Below are 21485 nucleotides of genomic sequence, written 5' to 3' on the forward strand. Positions count from 1 at the left end.
ACCGGGATTCGTTATTCCATCTTGCGTTTGCGTTTCTGGTAGTTCTGCTATCCGCAGATCTGAGGGCCACGTTATTGGGGTGACGGTTGGTCGGTTCTGCATCTCGATGTCCTTTGCCGTGAACTGGCGAAGTTTGGGTTGGTTGTCGTTCCTGGCTCGTTTTTTTTTAGTATCGGTATCCGATTGCCGCTATTATTATCATAATTACAACGCTTATGGCTGATAATGAATCGTAAGTGATGTAGGCGGTATGTGTTTGGGCGCGATGGTGGTGCGCTAGGTCTTGCGCTTGATCGTCGATGTCTTGTAGAGTTAGGAGATTGTCTGTGTCTATTTTCATGGGTGTGAATTTTGGTTGATTTTGCTGGTGCTTCGTCAGGATTTGGATGTGATGTGGGGTTAGATCTTGGATGAGGTTTGATATGTTGAGGCTGGAAGTGGGTCTGAAGGTGTGGTTACATTGTTGTGTTCTGATTCCTGATGCGATTATCTTTGTGTTGCTTCACAGTGGCCCTGCAATTGTAATATTTCTGCAGCTTGGAGCTGTTCGTAGCCAGCTGATCTTTTGTTACATGTTATTTGGAGTGCTTCTCTATTTTGTATTGCGAATAGCCAAGTGTTAGGGGTTTCCAGTTTGGTGATTTGGATGTTGTTTGGTAGAGCCGCTTTTACATTGCATTGTTTCCACTCGAGTTGTTCTGGACGCAGGATGAGGTCGATTTCACAGATGTGGCTATGCTCATAGTTTTGGAGTGGGAGGATTTCATAGTTAGGATTTTTGCAAGTTTTAAGGTAATTTTCATCAGGAAGGAAAAAGGTCGAGGTTCTCTGGTCTACTGCCAAGAATTCGGTATGAGGTTGGATGATTAGGGGTGCCGAGGTGTTGATTGTGAGCTGCTGGGATACAGGACAAGGATATAGGTGGTATAATTCGAACGGATTCGTTTCTAGGAGAGGAAAGTCTATCGTGATAATCACTCTTCCTTTTGCGTATACGGCGCTCATGGTCGTTGTGTCTTGGAGTTGCTCCGATATCAATTCGTCCATGGAGAGCGGGAACTCCAAATTTGTGGAAATTTGTATAGTATGGCATGCTGTGAGTAATTGATCTGGTGATAGGATCATTGGGTGTAGGATTCCTAGTTTCGCAAACATTATCGCGTCAGTCAGGGTAGTCAGTACGTATCAGTACGTATTCGTCTGTCTAGCGGATTAGTCGGGTTCCCCAGGAGTTCATAGCCAATTCTAGCTCTAACTGGTCTTCGAGTCTATTAATTGCTGATACCTTAGCTAATGTGTTCGATTCTCACATTCATTGTTGTTACCGACTGAGACAAGATGTTTAATGTATCGTAAGCCTTTCAGATCTGATTATGTGTGTTTGGTTGTGAATTAGTGATGTTATTTGTTTTTGGTCGCAATAAATTTTATCGATTTCGCGGTTGTAATATTCTGTGTCGCTTGCGTCAAGCGTTCCGCATAACGTTTTGCTGATTGAACCGATAAATCCGAGTGGAGCTCGTTTTTCTCTCACCGCATTCTTTCTGAGTGCATGCGCTAGCAAATTTTCGTAGCGTAGTGCTTCTGCTAATTTTCTATCCAATTAGTCCTTCAGGGCATCCGCGGGGCATGATGTTAGATTTTGGGAAGAGCACATGGTTTTCATTCTGTTTATTGCGAAAGATGTTTCTGGGCGGTTGATCGGGATTTCCGTTACATCCAGAGCTGTGACTAGTCTCCACGTTGCCCGAAACGTGCGGATCGGGGCTAGTTTCTCGGGGTACAGTCCGGGGTTGTTCCTTAGTCGTGTAACGTAATAGTCGCCTTCCATATGGTTCGCAGCCGCGAACTGGATCGAGGCGATGCTTAGTAGCAGGTACCAGGGGCCCATAGTGATTTGGTTGACCTATCTAGTAGTTTGTAGGTATAGATCAGCCGTTAGTTAGTTTACTGGATTTCCTAAAATAAATGCCTTTTCGTTCAAGTTGGGTCGAAAGGGGGAGGTTTCCAGATGCTATCGGATTTGTTTTCAAAACTTTTCGAATGCGCAAGTTTCAGTTTGTTTAAGTGTTTTGCGAATTTTCTTCCCTGTTCGTCCGTGAGGATTGCGTTGTTATTTTCTGTTATTTCGCAGATTTTGAACGGACCGATATAATGAGGGTCAAATTTACTAAGACGTGGTTCTTTTAACACATAGACTTGATCATTAGGAGAGAATTCGACTTCTTTACTTCTCTTATCGTACTGTAATTTTGAGCGTTCTTTGCTTTGTTCAAGATTCTTTCTTGCTATTTGACCGATTTCTTCTAATTTTTGTACTAAATTTTGAATGTATACTGAATAGGTCAGGAGTTCTTTGCGAGTCATAGGAGTGAAGGGATCTCTTGCTAGCTGGCCGAAAACTACTTCATAAGGCGAGAAATTTGTTGCCTCGTGTGTCAATGTGTTATATGAATACGTTGCGAAAGGAAGGAAAATATCCCAGTCATGTTTGTTTTCTGTAAAGTGTTTTAGATATTCGATTAGTATATGATGACTGCGCTCAAGGGAACCGTTTGTTTGAGGTCTATAACCGGAGGTGGTAACGTGCTCGATATTAAAAGTCTTAGCTATTCCTTTAAGAACTTGATTAATAAACGGCGTTCCGCGATCTGTGAGGATTGCCCGTGGCGCGCCGAAAATTGTGACGAAGTAACGTGAGAAGGCGTCTGCTACGATCTCAGGTCGGATGTCCGGTAGCGGAATGGCCATGCAAAATTTTGAAAGTTGACACTGAAGTGTGAGAATATGTCGATTTCCGCTGGGCGTGAACGGAAGAGGTCGGACGGTGTCCAATGCTACCTTATCGAAAGGCCTGGCTGGCGTATTTGTGATGAGCATCGGTTCTCGTGTTCTGATCCGTACCAACTTTTGTTCTTGGCAGCTTTTACAGGATCGGATGTAATCTTCCACACCTCGATACATTCTGGGCCAGTCGAAAAGATTCCGTATGCGTCGATACATTTTAGTTACTCCTTTGTGACCTCCTATTAGACTTTCGTGATAATGGCGAATGATGTCTTCTCGGTGATCTTCTGGCGGAGTTTGTATTTCGCCTGTGCATATTGTCACGGTGATCGGTTCGTTGTTGTAATGTCTCAGTGTCAAATTGGTGCATCGTCTCTCCGCTCGTTGGGATGCGAAAATTATCTACTCCTTCTATTTTTGCTGCGAGTTTGAGAGCATGCAATAAGTAAGACATCTGGTGTTGTTCGATAGTCTGGAAGAAGTATCTAGCGCCCACGATGCTAAAGATTAGCCTTTCTTCCGTCTGCGTAACGATTACGCGCCCTTCGGTTAAATCTTCAGTCAGCAAATTCGTTTCGGAGAGCATTCCTAGAGCTTTTAGCGTTCTGCAGGTGGGGCTGGTGAGAATTTTATCGGCAGGGATAAAGTGCGCGATATTACCAGGACCCTCCGTGAGAGGAGCTTTAGAGACGACTATTTTGCAGCGGATTGCTTTAACCGGTGTTGTGCTGACGGTGACCTGTGGGTATGGTGCGTAAATATTATCGATGTCCTTCCATTCGCGAGTAAATTCAGGGGTCCTAATTGTTGACTGCGGTATATCTAATAATTCTGATGGGGATGGCAAGTCCCAGGAGATGCGTGCCGGTTGTCTGACGGTATCCGTCTGCGAAAGATCGTACGAGGATGGTTCGTGTCCTGGATCAGGTTGGTCCTCAGATGGCTCTATAAGTTCCCGGGTGGAGAGAGGTGACCCCCAAGATACACGTTTTCTTGGTTTCGGGGTACTACACGCCAGTGCCTCATGCTCTTGCTCCGTGGTGACGTTGTCATCTATCATGGTGGAGTTTGCATTAGGATCGATCTCTTCCAGTTCTATATTTTATACGGATTGTGTTTCATCTAGGATCAATGATGGTGGTTCCTCGTAATTTGGCCTAGGTTGGACCGCACGACGTGCGCTTACTCGGTTTGCAATGGGTTCTTCTGCAGTGGTGGTCTGGTCTGAGGATATTACTGGCAGTGCAAAAGGTACCGGATTTCTTGACAAAGCGTTCGCGTTTGCATTTATGCGACCTGGTTTGTATATAATTTCGTAATTATATTCCTCTAGGAGTATTCTCCAGCGGGCTAGTCGTGATGCCGGGTTCTTGACCGAGAATAGCCATTGTAGAGGGCGATTTTACTAGCGTAAATTTTCTGCCATATATGTATGTTCTGAAATGTTTGACTACAAAAATGATTGCGAAGCGTTCTTTCTCCGTTGTAGAGTAATTTTGTTGAGCCGGCGTAAGAGCTAACGACGCGTAGACAATAGGTGGATCTTCGCTTATTTTGCCCTGACTTAGGACAGCGCCGACAGCGATGTCTGATGCGTCACTGGTGATAATGAAAGGCTCATCAAAATTCGAATAACGTAAAACAGGTTCTTTACAGAGCGCCTGTCGTAATTCCTCAAAACTTTTCTGATGGACTTCGGTCCATGCGAAGGGTTTCTTGGGACTAGTTAATTCTGTCAAAGGTTTGGCCTGTTGTGACAGATCCGGGATAAATCGCCTATAGTAGTTTACTAATCCTAGAAATTGTTTCAGTGTTTTACGCGTGGTTGGAGTTGGGAAACTTTCTACTGCTCGAATTTTCTCCGGGTTTGGTCTTATTCCTTCGGACAAGATGATGTGGCCCAAATAGGTTACTTCCTTCTTCAGAAATTCTGCCTTATCTGGTTGTAATGTAAGGTTATTATCGCGAAGGCGTTGGAATAGAGTTTCGAGTCGTGTTTCCATTTCCTCCAAAGTGCGTCCGTAAACTACTATACCATCGATATATACGTACAGGATTTTCCCGATTAGTCCTTTCAAAACGAGTTGCATGAGCCTTTGAAAGGTGGCGGGCGCGTTTTTCAATCCGAACGGCATGCGCACGTATTCATAGTGTCCATCCGAAGTCAAGAATGCCGTTTTCTCCTGGTCCTCAGGAGCCATGCGTATCTGATGAAATCCATTTGCCAAGTCGAAAACAGCGAAGTACTTTGCACCTCCTAACCGGTCGAAAATATCCGATATGCAGGGAATCGGGAAACGGTCGTCGATTGTTTTCGCGTTTAATTTATGGAAGTCTACGACCATTCTCCAGCGTACATTTCCCTTCGAATCCGGTTTTTTCGGAACTAGCCAGAGGGGCGAGTTATATGGGAAGTTCGAGGGAACTATTACCCCTACATCCTCTAAATTCTGTATTTGTTTAGATATTTCTTTCTCCTGGTCGACGCTAAAGGGATACTGTCGCGTGAATACCGGAGTTTTGTCGTCCACAGGGATGTTGTGAACGATTGCATTAGTGTCTCCCAGGGGATCGCCGAGAATAAAAAATCTGTCCGCGTAACGCGCTACGATACTTTGGACCATGCGTCGCGGTTTATCTTCTAAATGATCTAATTTTAATGCGTTGTTTATTTTACGAATCCTTTTAACTTCGCATCGGTCTGTTGCGTGACGACATAGTCTCCTAGGTCCTCGCCTTGAAATTCCAGCTGTTTATCTGTCAGCGGCGTCAGCGGCCTAGGTAGGTCAATAATGTCGGTCGTGTTGCGCGTTTCGTCACCCGATTCCTGAGAATTTCGCTGGGTCAGCTGTTCGACGGCGCGGTCCGCGTCTTCGTCGTTATCGCCTGTGCAATCGGCTGACGCAACTTTCATACATTCCTGTTTACCGAGGAGCGCTCGCGGGGCTTCTTGGTTGCGTTGGCAAGAAGTCAGCGTTTCTTTTATCTCCCGTGAGTTCGAGAATCCGATTGGATGAATCGGCCGTTTGCTTGTTACTAGGGTTCTATGATAAAAAGAAATTTCGCTCTCTTCTTGCAGGTGGTACAGGCTACCTAAGAGTCCTATTACTCCGTCAGGGAAATCCGGGTTGTCGATGACGTAGAAAAGCGTTTGGTTTCCATTTATCTTAATGCTTATGATACCGGCAGCAATAATGTATCCTTGAAGTCCTTTTACGCTGACGCTCTCGCATTTAATGATCGGCACGTCGGTCCGTAGCGCGTTTGACTTAATTAAGTTCAACATCGAGCCAGTGTCTATAATAAATTCTCCGTTGCCTTTCTTAAATTCCTTTGAGCGGTCCGGATTCACGGCGAAGGACCCTGTAAGAGTCCTGGGGACTCGCGTGTGGCTGGCGGAGGCTTTCAGGTGCGAGGACGCGTAATTTATATTATTTAGTCAAATTTTGTGGGAACTGTCACTAGGTTCACTGGGTTTGAAGAAAGATGCTAATGTGGGTTTGACACAGCAATGCATATTTTACAATCTCAGGCTATTACAATTGTTCTTGTCGCGAATGTAGGTTGTAACCGTACATTCGTACAGTTACATAGTATAGTACAAAGTAGTATAGATTTTTCATGGGAGATCGGAACTATAGCGATGGTATATGCTATCCCTTCTTTTTCGTCACAGTGGAGCGCGTGCGCGTATCCCCTCCTTCGAACGCCGGATCGAAGGAGCTTAGTATCGATTCAGCGATCGATACTCTGGTCTCAACCGACAAACAGAACGGACGCTTTCGCCTACGGCTCTCCTCCTGGAAAAAACTGTCTTAAGATTGCGATCCAGCAAGTCGTGACTAGAGCCCGAACTTGGACATCTCCCTTTCATCTTGTAGTAGCCTTGTATCTTGGGACTCAGTACCCTCGAAAGATCGTTCTAGGCAGACATATCCAAAACATCGTTGATTCCTGGGGAAACCTGGTAGAGTCATCGTAGTTCTACCTGTGCTCTGGCAATTTTTACATTGCAATTTGGAGGGCCGTGATCTCGATCTTGGCAGTCTTAATTTTTTCCTTGAGTATGCCTTGTATGACAGGAAGAACGTTGACGGATTCCGGCAAATCCACGGTTATCGGTTACTCTTAAATTCACGTATTTCAATCTGCAAAGGAGTCGAGGGTCGGGACTTAGTGCGCGACTTTCTCATCCTTTGATTGTGAGTGAAATCGTGAAGTCAGTACCACCGTCGATTCGCAGGTGAAAGCCTCGCTGAACCGGAAGTATCCTCGGATTCTGCTGGCTCGCCATTCCGCGCATAAAGTTAATATTTCGCAGCACGGTTAATAAATTCAAACGTTCCTTTGTGCCTACGCGCTCCCGATCACGCGACCTTCGTGCGTCGCGATATCGGTGTATGTTTCCTAAGCGAATTGAGCGAACAATAACTCGTCCTTGGTGAAAGGTGTTTGAATCGTAGACGACCGACGGAATTCTGTAACCGTCGTGTGTATATTACATTTCGCATTCCGAGTAGAGTCACGATATTGCGTTGTGGCCTCTTTTCGTTATATTTTCGTATATTTTCTTATATTATATTATATTCTATTATAATTATTCCGCGGTTATTAAAGTGCGTTATTCAACCAGTCATTTTTCCGTATAAAAGAAGACTGAATTTTTTGAGTCGCGTTAAAGTCACTCGACTGGTTGAGAGATTTTCTTTTGCGTCATCATTTCTGTATTACATTTCCGATTCGCGCGTGTATCCGATCTGCGTGCCTTATACGAATCATTGACGATCAATCTAATCAAGTCCTTCTTATATTATACCTTGTGATAAGCGCGTCTATCGAACATCTAGTAGATGTGAATTGCGTTCCGTTGATTGTTAAACGCATAAATTGCCACTAGATTTGCGGTGCTTCCACTATTCTGTGATAGGCTCCCTTGCCATACTCAACTACCTGATTTTGAATAAATCAATATTTTGTTACACCGCAAAATTACGTCTCATTACTGACTTCACCGTTCCTTCTGCCTTCGCGAACGCGAACCACTCCTTGAGATTCGTAGGGGAAATCGTACGCCTTCTCCTTGTGAGTAGGCAACCGGCCACTACAATCCGGTGTTAACCCTGACTCCGACTAGCCTTGGTTCTGGCCGCCGCTCAGACCTCCAACTGATACAGGGTTGACCCTACCTCATACCTGGACGGTCTAAACTTGATGTGGGTCCCAGGCCTTGCCTGCGCCCGTCATTGAACGCAATGCTGACCCCGAATTATTCCTCAAGGCCGCAGACTCCAACCAAATAAACTCGACCCGTGACAGATGCAGGGATCATAGTCCTTTATCTACTCACTTGCTATTGGGTAGTATCGAACGTGACCCATCTTTTCATCCGATCAACAGTCACTACGCTACGGCTATTGGGAGATTTCTGCAGGTCCCGCAGATCGAAAACTTTGTAGCAATCGTTGGGCAAAACTGCCGTCATCCTTAAGGGCCCCGTTGCTACAGCTAGCAGTTTTCGGCTCTCTTCAGTCACTCCCGGGTTGTAACCGTATATGTTACATATAAATATATATGTATATATTCGGCTCAGTAGGGGGCATACCCCTTAAACGACAACGATTCCCACTCGCTCGAGATGCGTGCGCATCGATTCCCACGTGGTATCGATCCCTACCTAGGATCGATCGAAGGAGGTCGATGCGCATCGATGATCCGACACTCTACGTTCGAAAGCGCTAGCGTTAAGACGCGAAATTCGAGGGTCCGTTGGGCGAGAAACGATACGCGAAGGCGAGTCAAACCGACTTGGTAAAATCGTCAAACTGCCGATTTACTGTCTTCGTGTATGCGCCTCAAACCGAGGAGTCGCGTGCACAAGCTGAGCCGCGGCACTGCTACAAGGGATACCCGTTCGCGAATAACCAAGGTTTCGTCGTAGTAGTCAGTTTAATGAATTTATAACATCCAAATTCTGTTACACTAAATCGGTTCACATCAACACCAGTGAAATACAAATTCCGTGAAGCAGTGCCGCGACTCAGTTTGTGACTCCTGGGTTTGTGGCACATATGACTCGTGCATCACGTTTTATATATTCAAGACAATTATTTCAAATATTCATGTAACAAATAATATCAACATCAAGGTCACTGTTGCTTAGAGACAGAGAAATCGTCGAGGTCACATAATCGTGCCCTGCCGAAACCTCTTAGTTGTTCTAAACAGGAGTGCCAAGATAGACAAATAACATAGTCTCGCCCAAAGTAACAAATCACACCAGTAGTTGCGTTAAATTGATAATTTCGGTTCTTGTCAGTCAAATTTCACAGACATCCAATAGCAACCGCCGACAGTGCATGCCTACCCATTACTGGTGGCAAGTGTGCAATTGTCGTTCCGGCAAATATTCCATCTATTGTGTGTGAGAAAGCACGGTACTGAACGAACCACTGAATCTGGAAAAATCCAAGAGACCACGGAAGTGCCTCTGGACATTTCCTAGACATCACGGAACGCAAAGACTTTGTGCATATCAGCGACGTGCGACTCTATCCCGCAAGGGCAAGATCTCTCGTCATTCTAATAATCTCATATAGACACCAATTGGTTAGATTCTATTATTCCTCACAAGAACCGAGATTAGTTCAATAGGTCGTTCAACCAAGCATTGTCCTACGAGCCAGGAGTGGCGTCCGCGTTTTTCTTTAAAGCCTTTAACATTCGAGATAAATCGTTGTTTATCTATATACAAGCCAGGAGTGGCGTTCGCGTTTTCTAAAGTTATTCGTATAAATCGTTATATATCTTTACACAAGCTAGGAGTGGCGTTCGCGGTTTCTAAATTAAAGAACATTGATTACAGTCGTAAAGGCTCCCAATTGTATAATTCTTCAGAAAATATATAAGCAGATTTTATCAGATATCTATCGCTGTTTCTTGTCAGACAACCTAAAAATTCCCCGTTACCAGACGAATAAAAAATTATATATTCTATAGAACTGTTACAGGGTTGGCTGACACCATGACATCCCCAACCGCGTACTTTCTGCAGTTCAGGTTTCCTTCCATGAAAACGCCTTTTCTGCTCCAGCTGCTCGACATCCGTGGCAGCCTTCGCTGCGTTACGCATCCCTTGAAAGTCCACCTGGTCCAGAGTGCTTTGGATCTGACAATGAGCGAGAAGCCTAGCGTCCGCCAGGATACGCAGCTTGTACCAAAACAAAAGTTGTGTCAGCGATTTCTGAGTATTCCGATTAGTGGTACAATTAATGGCACTTTGCACCTGTTTCACACTCTCATCCTACCGTTCTTCAGCGTTCCCCGCACAGGTAGCTGCAAGAGAACTCAACAATGTGCGATTCAAACTTGTAAGGATATACATATACATATACAGGGTGTCCCAGAACTGTGGTAGGAGCCAAAGAGGGATTATGGATGAGGTCATTTTAATCAACCTTTTCCTTTGCCAAAATGTTGGTTAAGGCTTCGTTTTCGAATTATTAACGAAAAACACTGGCCAATCAGAGCGCGCCGTTAGCGCGGGCCGAACCACGAGAGTGTTGAGTATGCTCTGTGCGGTCGTGATCAAGTGCAACGGCACTACGTCGGTATAATAGGATTCGTTGAGCAGAAGTTTCATCGAATAATGAATAAAAAAAATAATTTTTAACAAAAAATACAACCGACTTCGAAATGCACTAAAAAGTATGAAATAATTTCTACTTCATTTATGCAAATACCCAACAGCTATTAATAAAACCTATTTACTCGTTAAATAGTATACTAAATACATTTCAACCTTCTCGGAGGCGGCGGAAAATTAAATACTTTCTTCTACTAGGAAGATCCTAGTTCAAATGTCGGCAACCTATCAAATCGTTATTGGCAGCATCGTATATTCGGGTATTTTTAATTTTGCGCCACCTCCAAAAAGGTTGAACTGTATTTAGTATACTATTTAACGCGTAAATAGGTTTTATTAATAGCTGTTGGGTATTTGTATAAATGAAGTAGAAATTATTTCATTTTTTTTAGTGCATTTCGAAGTCGGTTGTATTTTTTGTTAAAAATTATTTTATTTCACACTTTTTAGTGGAACGAGCAGTATTTGTAGGATGCCGTAAGGTGGTTTACGTTAATCGCAATAAGGTGGTTTATTGGTTAATCGCAATAACTATAGTTTGTAACCATAACAAGTTCCATACATGTTTGCAAGTGGGATCATCGCAGAAATATGTATCTCTTATTAAATGCGAAAGGTTTCATCGCGATCGGTACATTCCGTGCAAAGTAACACCAAGGAATAGGGTTTTGGTTATAACGATAATTATTAACAATAACAAATTGCATAAATTTTTGCAAGTGTGATATCGCGAAAATATCTCCTATTAGATGTGAAAGGTTTCATCGCAATCGGTACTGTATCCCGATGAGATGTTGCGGAGGCTAAGGAATGCGGGTACGATTGGTCAGAGGTTTCTAGTCACGCCTAATGCACACGCATTCTAGACCGTCGCGCGTTATTGGTCGAAACGCTCACACTTACTAAGCCCGCCGCTTGCACACCGTAAAGTCAAGTGGTGTAGGTGCGTAACGACGTTGGAACTAGGCGGGACAGACTGAGGAGTCACTCCTTAGCCTCCGCAACATCTCATCAGTGTACAGTACATCCCTTGCAAAGTATACATGTGTAACGGGTTACCGCCGGGGTGTTGCCGGCTCAGCCGGTAAGTCCAGGGTTCAGGCGAACGAATGAATAAGTCGGTTGGATATGGGTGAAAATAGATATATTTAACGCTATGGTTACAGTCTAACTTAAAGCTACGGCCCTGGGTATCCTATCAGTCTAAGCGGTCTTACCAACTAACGATCTTAAAGCTAACGGTATCGAGCGGTCGCGGTCACGGCGCGGTCCTTAAAGCTAACGGTATCGAGCGGTTGCGGTCACGGCGTGGTCCTTAAAGCTAACGGTATCGAGCGGTCGCGGTCACGGCGCAGTTCTTAAAGCTAACGGTATCGAGCGGTCGCGATCACGGCGCGGTCTGGTCGCGGCGCGGTCGCGAGACGGGATGTTGGCCGTCCTATTGTAACGTTTCAGTGCGGTACGGAAAACGGCGGAGGTAGTCGGATAGTCGGGAACGATGGTTAGATGCCTTCATGGGTGGACGGCCGTAGACACAACCCGTCCTGCACCCAGGCAGTAAGAAGACCGTGCTCCGGTGGACGCCGTAGAGACGTAACGCCCGGTCCGGCGGTCGGGAAGCCGCCGAGAGAGGGAAATCTCTCGGCCGTGGCCAAGGAGACAGCGGACTGTATCGGAGGACGGCCGTAGACACAACCCGTCCTGCCGAACGCTGCTGGAGGAATTAACAGGAGCCCAAAAATCGTAGTTGATCGCCTCTTTATCGCTCATCAAAGTGACTCGCTTCCGAGTGTCGATCTGGCGTCTATCGCCTCGCGGCCCGGTATATTAATGCTCGCGAGGCCGGCTGCCTCGCGAGTTCGCGGTGCGCGCTGGCAGGGGCCCGCGGTTTCGCGGCCTCGCATACCTTAGACATGTATAGAAACAGTAAAGAATCGGCGACTGCATGCTAACCCATACACCGCCAGAGACTCATTGACATACATAGAATTTAATGTAGTAGTAACAATAGTTTTTCACGAATATCTCGGAAACTAAAGCTTTTCATTAATTATGCATAATGAACAAGTTGTTCAGAATCATGCTCTTGACAACATATTAAAAGGTCATTGAAATCGTCCAATCTTGAGATTAAAAACTTCCTGTATTTTGCAATAACAATGAAAAAGTGAAAAATTTTTCTCAATGGAACCAATCGGAAGACATACCCTACAAGATACAAAAGGTTTCGTTCTGATTGGTCCATCCATCTCGGAGTAATCGGTGAACACACACAGGAAAAAAAAGATACATACTGATCGAATTGAGAAACCTCCTCCTTTTCGAAGTCGGTTGAAAAAAGAAAAGAATAATAATATCGAATTATTGATTGCTCATGAACAACGAATAAAGTAATGAATCGTTGTTTACGTAGAATAAATAAATCGAATTGATTCAACACTTTTATTAGTTGTACGATAGGAATTTAAAAATGAAAAATACTTTGTAATCATTTTTGAAAAAAATATGGAAAAACAAATACACGATTTGGGAATAAAAAAAGTTTCCACATAATAAAAAAAAGATTGAAATGGAATAACTAATAAACATGTTAAATCGGGAAGCATTCAAAAATAATGTAAATAGAACTTACCCATTCATCCATAAATGATCCTGTTGCAATGAAAATGGTTTACTGTCGCTGGGTCATTGTGCCGATCCTGAACATTCGAGGAGGGAACACCGGATCATACGATCACCTCTCCTTATCTTTCGCGAATTAGAATATATCCGGGAGCAACCTCTCAGATCAGAACGCCTTTGGATTCCTACGGGATAACACTAAAGTTTTTACATGTAACACCACGGTGTTTAAAAAATAAAATTTCTGTTCGTGTGAAATGTTCCTCCTTGCTTTTACCTCCATACCTAGCGGTGGAAATACGCGGAGTTAATCGAGAAAAAGAGACCGGCAATTATTCGTTGTCTAATGAAATATCGGCAACATAACGTTTTCACGACGTTACTGGTCTTCCTTTCCAACTTCAAATGAGACTGTTAGGTTGAGCGTCTGCGAGGTATTTTTCCGCTCTTTATTCTTTTCTACGTTCGGCTATATTGAAAGGATCAATACGAGCTTCTCTCGCTTACTCTCGGTTACTGAGAATAACAGATTTATTGAGAAACAGACTTCGCAGACGCTGAGGCTAGCAGTCCCATTTGAAGTTGGAAAGGAAGACCAATGACATCGTGAAAACGTTACGAAGTAGTTGACGTACTTTGTTGACGTGTCACGAACAGGCTCAAGTACGCAAAACTTCATAAAAACGTCAATAATTGCGAGAATTTGCGTATTCTTCCTATGGCTGCGAACTATGGTTAAGATGTATGGTATGAAAGTGGACGACTACTTTTTCTATAGGGTGTAGTAAACTAGGCTTCCGCCCACTCGACGATTTATAATACAGACAATTAAAACAAGACTACATATTTTGAACCAATTATTTTAAACCAATAATTCTCTTGCACCTTCTCTAAAGTCTTTTCCAGCGCGAAGTGTCCTTGCTCATCATGGCAGTATCTTACCACATTAAACCGCGACATCCTAGGTACCACCCACGTATCGCCTTTTTCGGTCTTACGGAAGATAACACCAGCCGTAAGAGCATATTTCTCGAGGCAGCTTAGTGTCTGACCGTACACTACGCGACTCCAATATTTTGCGAATTACTTCAAGATCAGGGTCCTGCATTTGTTTCGCCTTAATCCATTCCGCCTCAGTAAGATCGATTGCACAACACTATACTGGGTTCCGGCTCAAATAATCCACATGAACCATCTTTGAACCAGAACGATAAACAATATCAAAGGTATAGTCTTGAAGATACATTTACCAGCGGGCTACCCTGAGTTGGATGTCCTTCTTCGTGGCAGTAGCCCGCACTGCATTACAGTCGGTTACTACAATAAATTTAATTCCCAACAGATAAACTCTGAAAGCCGTTAACGCAGCAACAATCGCTAGAGTCTCCAAATCATAAGAATAGTACCTCTGCTCTTCGGAAGTGGTTCTACGACTGTAATATGTATTCGGTTTACATTGCCGTGTTTTTGAAATAAAATCACCCCTAGCCCGATCGTACTGGCGTCCGTATGCACCTCAGTTCGTAGACACGGGTCATAAATTACCTAAATGGGCCGGTTCACTAAAATCCGCTTTACCTCTTCCACCATTTCGGACTCTCTAGGACTCCAGGTCGATCGTTCGTTGAGTAAAGACGTGTTCGCTGATCTCGCATCCCTTAGTGATAGGTAATTAGTAATAAGTGTATATAGTTTCTGTGACCACGCTTGTTTCTTCGTGCAACTCCATTTACTGTTACGCTATTGTAAATATAATTTTCTGTGTGCAATAAACACTGTGTTCGCAACAAAGAGCGTGCTTCCTTAGCAGACCTCTCCGGACTCGCAATTTTCGTAACACACATTTTTCTCAAAAATCGCTAAAAAGTATCTTTTTTATCCATATCAAACAACGAATAAAAGTGTTGGATGAATTCAATTTATTCATTCTACATGAACATTCATTAATTTATTCGTTGTTCATGAGCAACCAATAGTTCGATACTATTATTCTTTTCTTCTTTTTTTATTCATTATTCGACACAACTTTTGCCCAACGAGTCCTATTATACCTCACTCTCACCAGCCTGCTATCTAAGACAAATAAGACAATAAAGAGCTACCTAAGCAAAGCCAAGAACTTCAGCCCTGTAATTAAAGGGACTTGTAAACAGTTTGAGGAATACACCGGTACGATTAGAGAAGTGGCGGTAGATCTGACAAAGACCAACCCCCCCCCCCGTCTAGGAAGGAGACCCACTGCTGAACAAGTGCAGACAAGTAAAAGTACCTGTCGTGTGTGTGCTGGGACACAGGTAGAACCAGACTCTTGGTTCGCACAGATAAATGAGACGACACCAGCGAATAAAAGTGGAAATCAGGGTCCCACCGCGATGAGGAGGACCTCTATTAGTGCAGCCTACGTGACCCCGTGTGTATCAAGTGTGGTACCAAAAATGGTAGTCGCGGGAGGAAAGGGAAGGACATCACCCCTCTAACGATCAATATTGAGAAGAGACCCGTATGGTCAGTATGGTCGAAGGGGTCACGGGCAGAGGACCCAAAACCCCGAGGATAAGAAGTTTTAAAGATACAGGACTTACCCCTCTGGAGCCGTCAGATTCTTGGTGAGGGTATGTTAAGCGTAGAAGGAGGCACGATGGGGTATATCCCCCAGCTTCCGAGAAAAAGGGCCAACGCCGTATAGCCTGAGGCGATAGCGGTACGGTTAACGGAAAAGGCTTCATTTGCGGATGTCCTCTGCCGAATGAAGGAGAAGGGTAGAGCTGAGGCAGAGGGCATAAGAGTCGTACACCAAACCAAGGCTGGAAAGGGTATAGCCGGATGAGATGGTCAAAAGTGTCCCCAAACCAAATTTGACTTACAATGGCTCATTCGATAGCTTATCAAGAAAAAACAGTCTGCCAAGTTTTAGCCCTGTACACCCCTGTATCTCATCTGGAGGAGTAGTAATGGGGAAAAATGTAAAACACATGTTTTGGTCAATTTCTCGTATATTTGTGCATGAAAAATTCTGAAAAAAATCAGAGATATTTTTATTCATGAGGCACATATAATACTAGTTTGCAGATTTTTAGATTGAAAACCCGAGCTGTAAAAAATCAAAAACCTCAAAAAATTCGGAAAAATGACGATTTTGTATGGAAGGAATCGCGGATCAGGATTCATATTTTTTTTATAAGTGTATATTACACTGTCCAACAATTCGAGTTTTCAAAACATTGGTCCTTCGAGCCGGATCTAAACGTCCGGAACCTTGATTCAGACCATCGTGAATCGATTCGTTGTTTCCGGCTGTGAGTGCAGTCATTTCTTGGCGATCTACGTTCTCAGTGCATCGAAGTACGATCCAATGGTGGCCGATCGCCCACTGGACTTTCCGAACTGCTGAAAAAGGGTTACAGACTACAGTTTCTTGTGAGATATGCTGACTTTATTTTCTTGCGCCTAATCAGAATAATCGTATCCTTTATTACATACACGCCGTTAAACGGTCCGAATTTCAAACCGCCAACGGTCGCGAGTCCTGACCTTACACGCGCATGCTGTGTATGTCCTTCCGTGTCGTTAGCGAACAGTTTTTGCGGGGTGACTCATCATGATGTCGTCATTCCACAACCTACTGCGTGCTCAAGAAGACCTGGCCAATTGTGTAGAGATTTTCATGAAGAATACGCTGAAGACCGGGCAAGAAAAACTTACTCTAACTATGCTGCAGCAACGGCAGTAGCTGTTATTGGCGTGATTTTTCGTCAACTCACAAATCTATTATTGGCGCCAGTGACAAATCATCACCTTATTTGAAGGAAGACGTTTTCAGCACCATTGAAAATACTTACCTCACGCACCTCGTGGATTTGGAGGAGCGGATTGCTCTCCTCGTCGCAGACCGGAAGAAGCCAGGAGACGAGAATTCTTCAGGCAAAGCGTCGTCAGGCGAACCGACTTTACCCACGACCTCGCTGCCCACGTTCTTTGGGGACCTGTCACAGTGGGAAAGTTATCAGGATCAATTCAGAGCACTAATTCACGATTCGAAAAAGCTAAGTAAGGTGCAAAAATTACATTACCTCAAATCTAGTCTTGCAGGTGACACAGTAAAAATGCTTACCTGCACTCCAATGACGGACGGTAATTACGATTCAGCGTGGGCGTCCCTGGAGCGTCGCTATGGTAACGGAAGGATCTTAGCGGCCTCACACATGCGTCGTATCCTCACCTGTACTCCCATTGCAAAGGCGTCATCTCAGGAAATTAAAAGGATCCTCGACGAGTTTCGCCAACCAAGGGATGCACTCGCCTCATTGGAGCGACCGGTGGAGTCGTGGGATGAATGGTTTTCGTTTCTTCTTACCGAGAAGCTGGATCAGACTACGAGGCTCACCTGGGAAACTTCTTTAGTGGATCCAACCACGCTTCCGCCGTTTGAATCGTTGCGTTGGTGGATTTTCTGGAAAATCGTGCTCATGCTATTATTTCTGCTAAGGATACGAATGTGGGTACGCCCCCTCTCCAGTCTAAGGAAGGCTCCAAGCGTACACCCGTTTCGAACGCTCGACCTCAGATAACATTGACCACGAACGTCAAAGAGACAGTCAAGCCTAAGACTGCGAAGACGTTTCCGGCGTATGCTAGCTCTCACACACTTGCCCACTGCACGAAGTTGAAGAAAATGAACGCGCAAGACCGCTTGTCGCTGGTCAAAAAGATAGGCGTGTGTACGGTATGTCTAAATTCAGATCATGACATTGCAGCTTGTAAGTCGAATTTTCGGTGCCTGGTTTGCGAGGCCAATCATCACACACTGTTACACGATGCATTCCGGGAGGATCAACTATTGTCATCCAAGACAACCACGATTGCACAGAGCACGAGTGCTGCTTACACGGTCCGATCTCAACGGGTGGTTTTATTGGCAACCGCACGGGTCCGCTTGGAGTCGACTGAGGGACGCACTTTAGACGTCAGAGCTCTACTAGATTCAGGCTCTGAGTCGTCATTTGTCAGCGAGAAAGTCGCGCAATCACTCCAGCTGTAGCGGAAAAGAGTGAGGGTGCTACTCACCGGTTATCAGGAAAAGAGCGTCGGGGTGACCAAGCACGAAGTCGAGCATTACGCTCAAAGCGCTCGTGACAAGGAAAGTCACCTCTCCGACTCCATCTCATCCAGTGGAGGACCATCCGTGGACGCATATGCAAGGATTGCCGCTGGCCGACCCGGAGTTCAGAATACCACGCAAAGTAGACGTATTTCTCGGAACCGACGTTTGTGGGTACCTTTTCTTGGAGAATAGGGCCAACACCATCTCTAGTAGTCTCTGGGGTGGCTCGGGTGCAACTCATCCGAGGCTTAGATAATCTCCGAAACGATCTGCAACGATTTTGGAAGCTTGAGGAGGTCCATTCGAGGCCGCCGTGGAGCCCACAAGACACTGCTTGTGAGGAGTATTTTAAGGAAGCGCACCCACGTGACGATTTAGCGCGCTACGTGGTACGGCTTCTGTTCCTGAAGGTTAAACCCGAAGACATCGGGGTGCCTCAGCGTGCCGCTCTACAGCGACTTTTGGTCGCCGAGCGAAGATGGGAGAAGAACTCCTTTTTGCAGACATCCTATACGGACTTCATGGAGGAGTATCTGCGCCTGGGACACATGGAACCAGCCTCCAAGTGGGGTTGCTAGCGCCAATTACTTGCCTCACCATGCAGTCTAGAAAACCATTGGGTCAGGGAATGAAAAGATTCGGGTTGTGCGACGACAGCCGCGGATCGGCGTCGCGCATCGCGGGCCCCCACCGCGGCGGCCTCCCCACTCCCACAAGCGAGGCTATAAGTAGGATCGATCGACGCGTGGATCGATGAGTTGCCTCGGGGCCTCGGCCCCGAGCAGACCTCCTAGGAGGTCGGACCGGAGCACAGGCAGGCTCGACGTCGCGGTTTGTCCAGGCAAAGAGCTCACCGGCCGTCGGACCGTGACGTACGTCACTGGCTGGCAGCTCAAAACCGGTCCAGCAGCCGTAGGCGCCTAGCTTCGTCAGCCCCGAGGTTTGTCCAAGGATGACCAAACTAGTGCGCGTCCGTAACATCGGCCGATTTGACCGCGGGGTTCCGAACGCTAGCTTACACGGCACCGCATCCGGCCTATGGCAATCGATCCCGTCCCGTCCCGAGGCTAGACCCAGGGCGAGCCAGGACTGGTCGTCGACTCGTTCACTGCTAGGTTTGACCACGGTGTACGAGAAGACAGCCGCGTCAGGCAAGCGGGCAGCAACTCTACCGCAGCGCGAAACATCGCAGCGCGCGAATTAAATAAAGACCGACGGTCCGAAGGGGCCATCCCTTCTCCCGATCTCCAGCGACTCCGCGTCTCACGCGTGCGCCGTAACACCGCGTCTCTTTCGTTCGCGTTCGCGCTCCGCTCAGCGCTTTCACTCCGCGCTCCGACTCTGCGCCGTTAGCCAGTAAGACCGCGTAGCGACCGCTACGAACCGCGCTAGGTTAAGACCGCGTAACTTCTATAACGGACCGGGTTCCGCCCGTAGTTTGTAAGCCAATGTACATCTAGGCTAAGCGCGACACGGCTCCATCGCCAGCTCACCGTTAGATTCTCTTTTCTGTTGTAGCGAGCCCGGCAGGATACCGCCACCGACATCGACGCCTCCCGGGGCCGCAGCCGGCGGCCCACTACTACCATTATAGCTCACCCCGTCTATACTTTATTCTGAATAAACATTTCTATTTTCATACTAACACCGCCTCGTTATTTCTCGAACCTGTTCCCCAGCGAACCCTGGCACGGGGAAACCGACCAGACCGCCCCGTTACAGTTGTTTTTGACGGATCTTATGTTTCAGGCAACTGACCTTCGGTGAACCAGGCTCTAGCGTCAGGACCACGTCTGCAGTCCGACCTCTGGCTGGTGCTCACTCGGTGGAGGTTTCCACGATGCGTATTCTCTACAGACATAGTAAAGATGTTCCGACAAATATCGATTCATCCTGACGATAGGGATTGGCAACGCATACTGTGGAGAGATGAGGCTGACAACGAAGTCCGAGACTTTCGTTTAACCACGATCACTTACGGGACAACTTCAGCTCCTTACCTTGTACTGCGAGTTCTGCAACAGCTGGCAGACGATGAGGATCAACGCTTCCCTTTGGGCGCCGCCATATTGCGTCGAAATGCCTATGTGGACGACTTGTTGGCTGGGGCCGACGATCCTGCCAAGGCTGAGGAAGCTCGACATCAGTTAATTGGCATCCTCATGGCGGGCGGGTTTCCCCTTGACAAGTGGACCTTGACTAGTTGGAGGGATCATAAATTCCTGCAGGCGAGTCCAGACACGGAGACGCTAAGTATGACTTGGAATGCGGTGGCAGACACGCTTACCGTTACCTCAGCCAGAGCGGACAACACGCCTACAATTCGAATTTGGACGAAACGATTCGTCCTCTCTCACACAGCTCGGCTCTTTGATCCCCTTGGATGGGTCTCCCCAGTTCTCATTCGCGCCAAAACACTCCTGCAGGATCTCTGGTTGTCAGGAGCAGACTGGGACGAGCCGCTTTCAGACCGCTTGGAGGAGCACTGGTTCCAATTCCGACAAGATCTGGAAGCAGTAAAGACGATTTCATTACCACGTTGGGTCAGTTACAGGGACGCGATGCAGGATCACATCGATCTGCATGGCTTTCGCGACGCCTCCGAATGAGCATACGCCGCTGCAGTCTACGTGCGCTTACCAAATTCCTCCACCATTGCGAGTGTTCAACTCCTCATCGCGAGAACGAAGCTCGCGCCAATCAAGCTCTGCAGCATCCCGCGCTTGGAATTATGTGGAGCCCTGTTACTAGCTTGGCTCATGGTAGCAGTTCGGGACAGAATACTCCCTCTGCGAGCCACCTTATACGCTTGGACGGATGCATCGGTGGTATTGTCGTGGGTCCAATCGCACGCTTCTAGGTGGAAGCTCTTTGTTGCACACCGCGTGGTCGAAATCCAGACACTACTTCCAGATGTGGATTGGCGTCACCTTCATAGCGGCGATAATCCGGCGGATTTAGCAACCAGGCGAGTCACCGTGCAAATGCTGAAGGAAGATCAGCGCTGATGGCATGGTCCTCCGTGGCTTCAGTCGCCCTTCAGCACATGGCCGTCGTTCATTCATTCTCAGGACGACACGCTTTCGGAGCAACGATCGTCTGCCCACGCCATTGCAGCTAACCATTCAGAAACTGATAACGACCTACTATGTCGATTTTCGTCGTTGACAAAGCTAGTACGCATTACAGCTTACCTGAGTCGCTTCGTGTGGAACTCTCGGGCCAACAACAACACACGAAAGGGTTTCCTGACGTCTACGGAACTGGATGAAGCTCGAAAATGTATTCTCCGCCTGAACCAAGCGGAATACTTCTCCGAGGAACTGCTCAACC

At 46.3% G+C, this 21485-nt stretch overlaps 2 long non-coding RNA genes across 2 annotated transcripts; both read right to left on the reverse strand.

Annotated features, from left to right (window-relative positions):
* Nucleotides 1-15959: 15959 nt before the first annotated feature.
* Nucleotides 15960-18941, reverse strand: LOC117601302 (uncharacterized). The gene is made up of 4 exons (XR_013062276.1): nt 18116-18941; nt 17163-17501; nt 16891-17034; nt 15960-16727 (listed from the first exon to the last, which is right to left on the reverse strand). It is a non-coding gene; the product is annotated as an uncharacterized LOC117601302 (long non-coding RNA).
* A 1217-nt stretch (nt 18942-20158) lies between these two features.
* Nucleotides 20159-21485, reverse strand: LOC143305397 (uncharacterized). The gene is made up of 3 exons (XR_013062297.1): nt 20793-21485; nt 20440-20659; nt 20159-20351 (listed from the first exon to the last, which is right to left on the reverse strand). It is a non-coding gene; the product is annotated as an uncharacterized LOC143305397 (long non-coding RNA).

The sequence above is a fragment of the Osmia lignaria genome, chromosome 6 (assembly GCF_051020975.1).
Source record: "Osmia lignaria lignaria isolate PbOS001 chromosome 6, iyOsmLign1, whole genome shotgun sequence".
NCBI classification, from domain to species: Eukaryota; Metazoa; Arthropoda; class Insecta; order Hymenoptera; family Megachilidae; genus Osmia; species Osmia lignaria.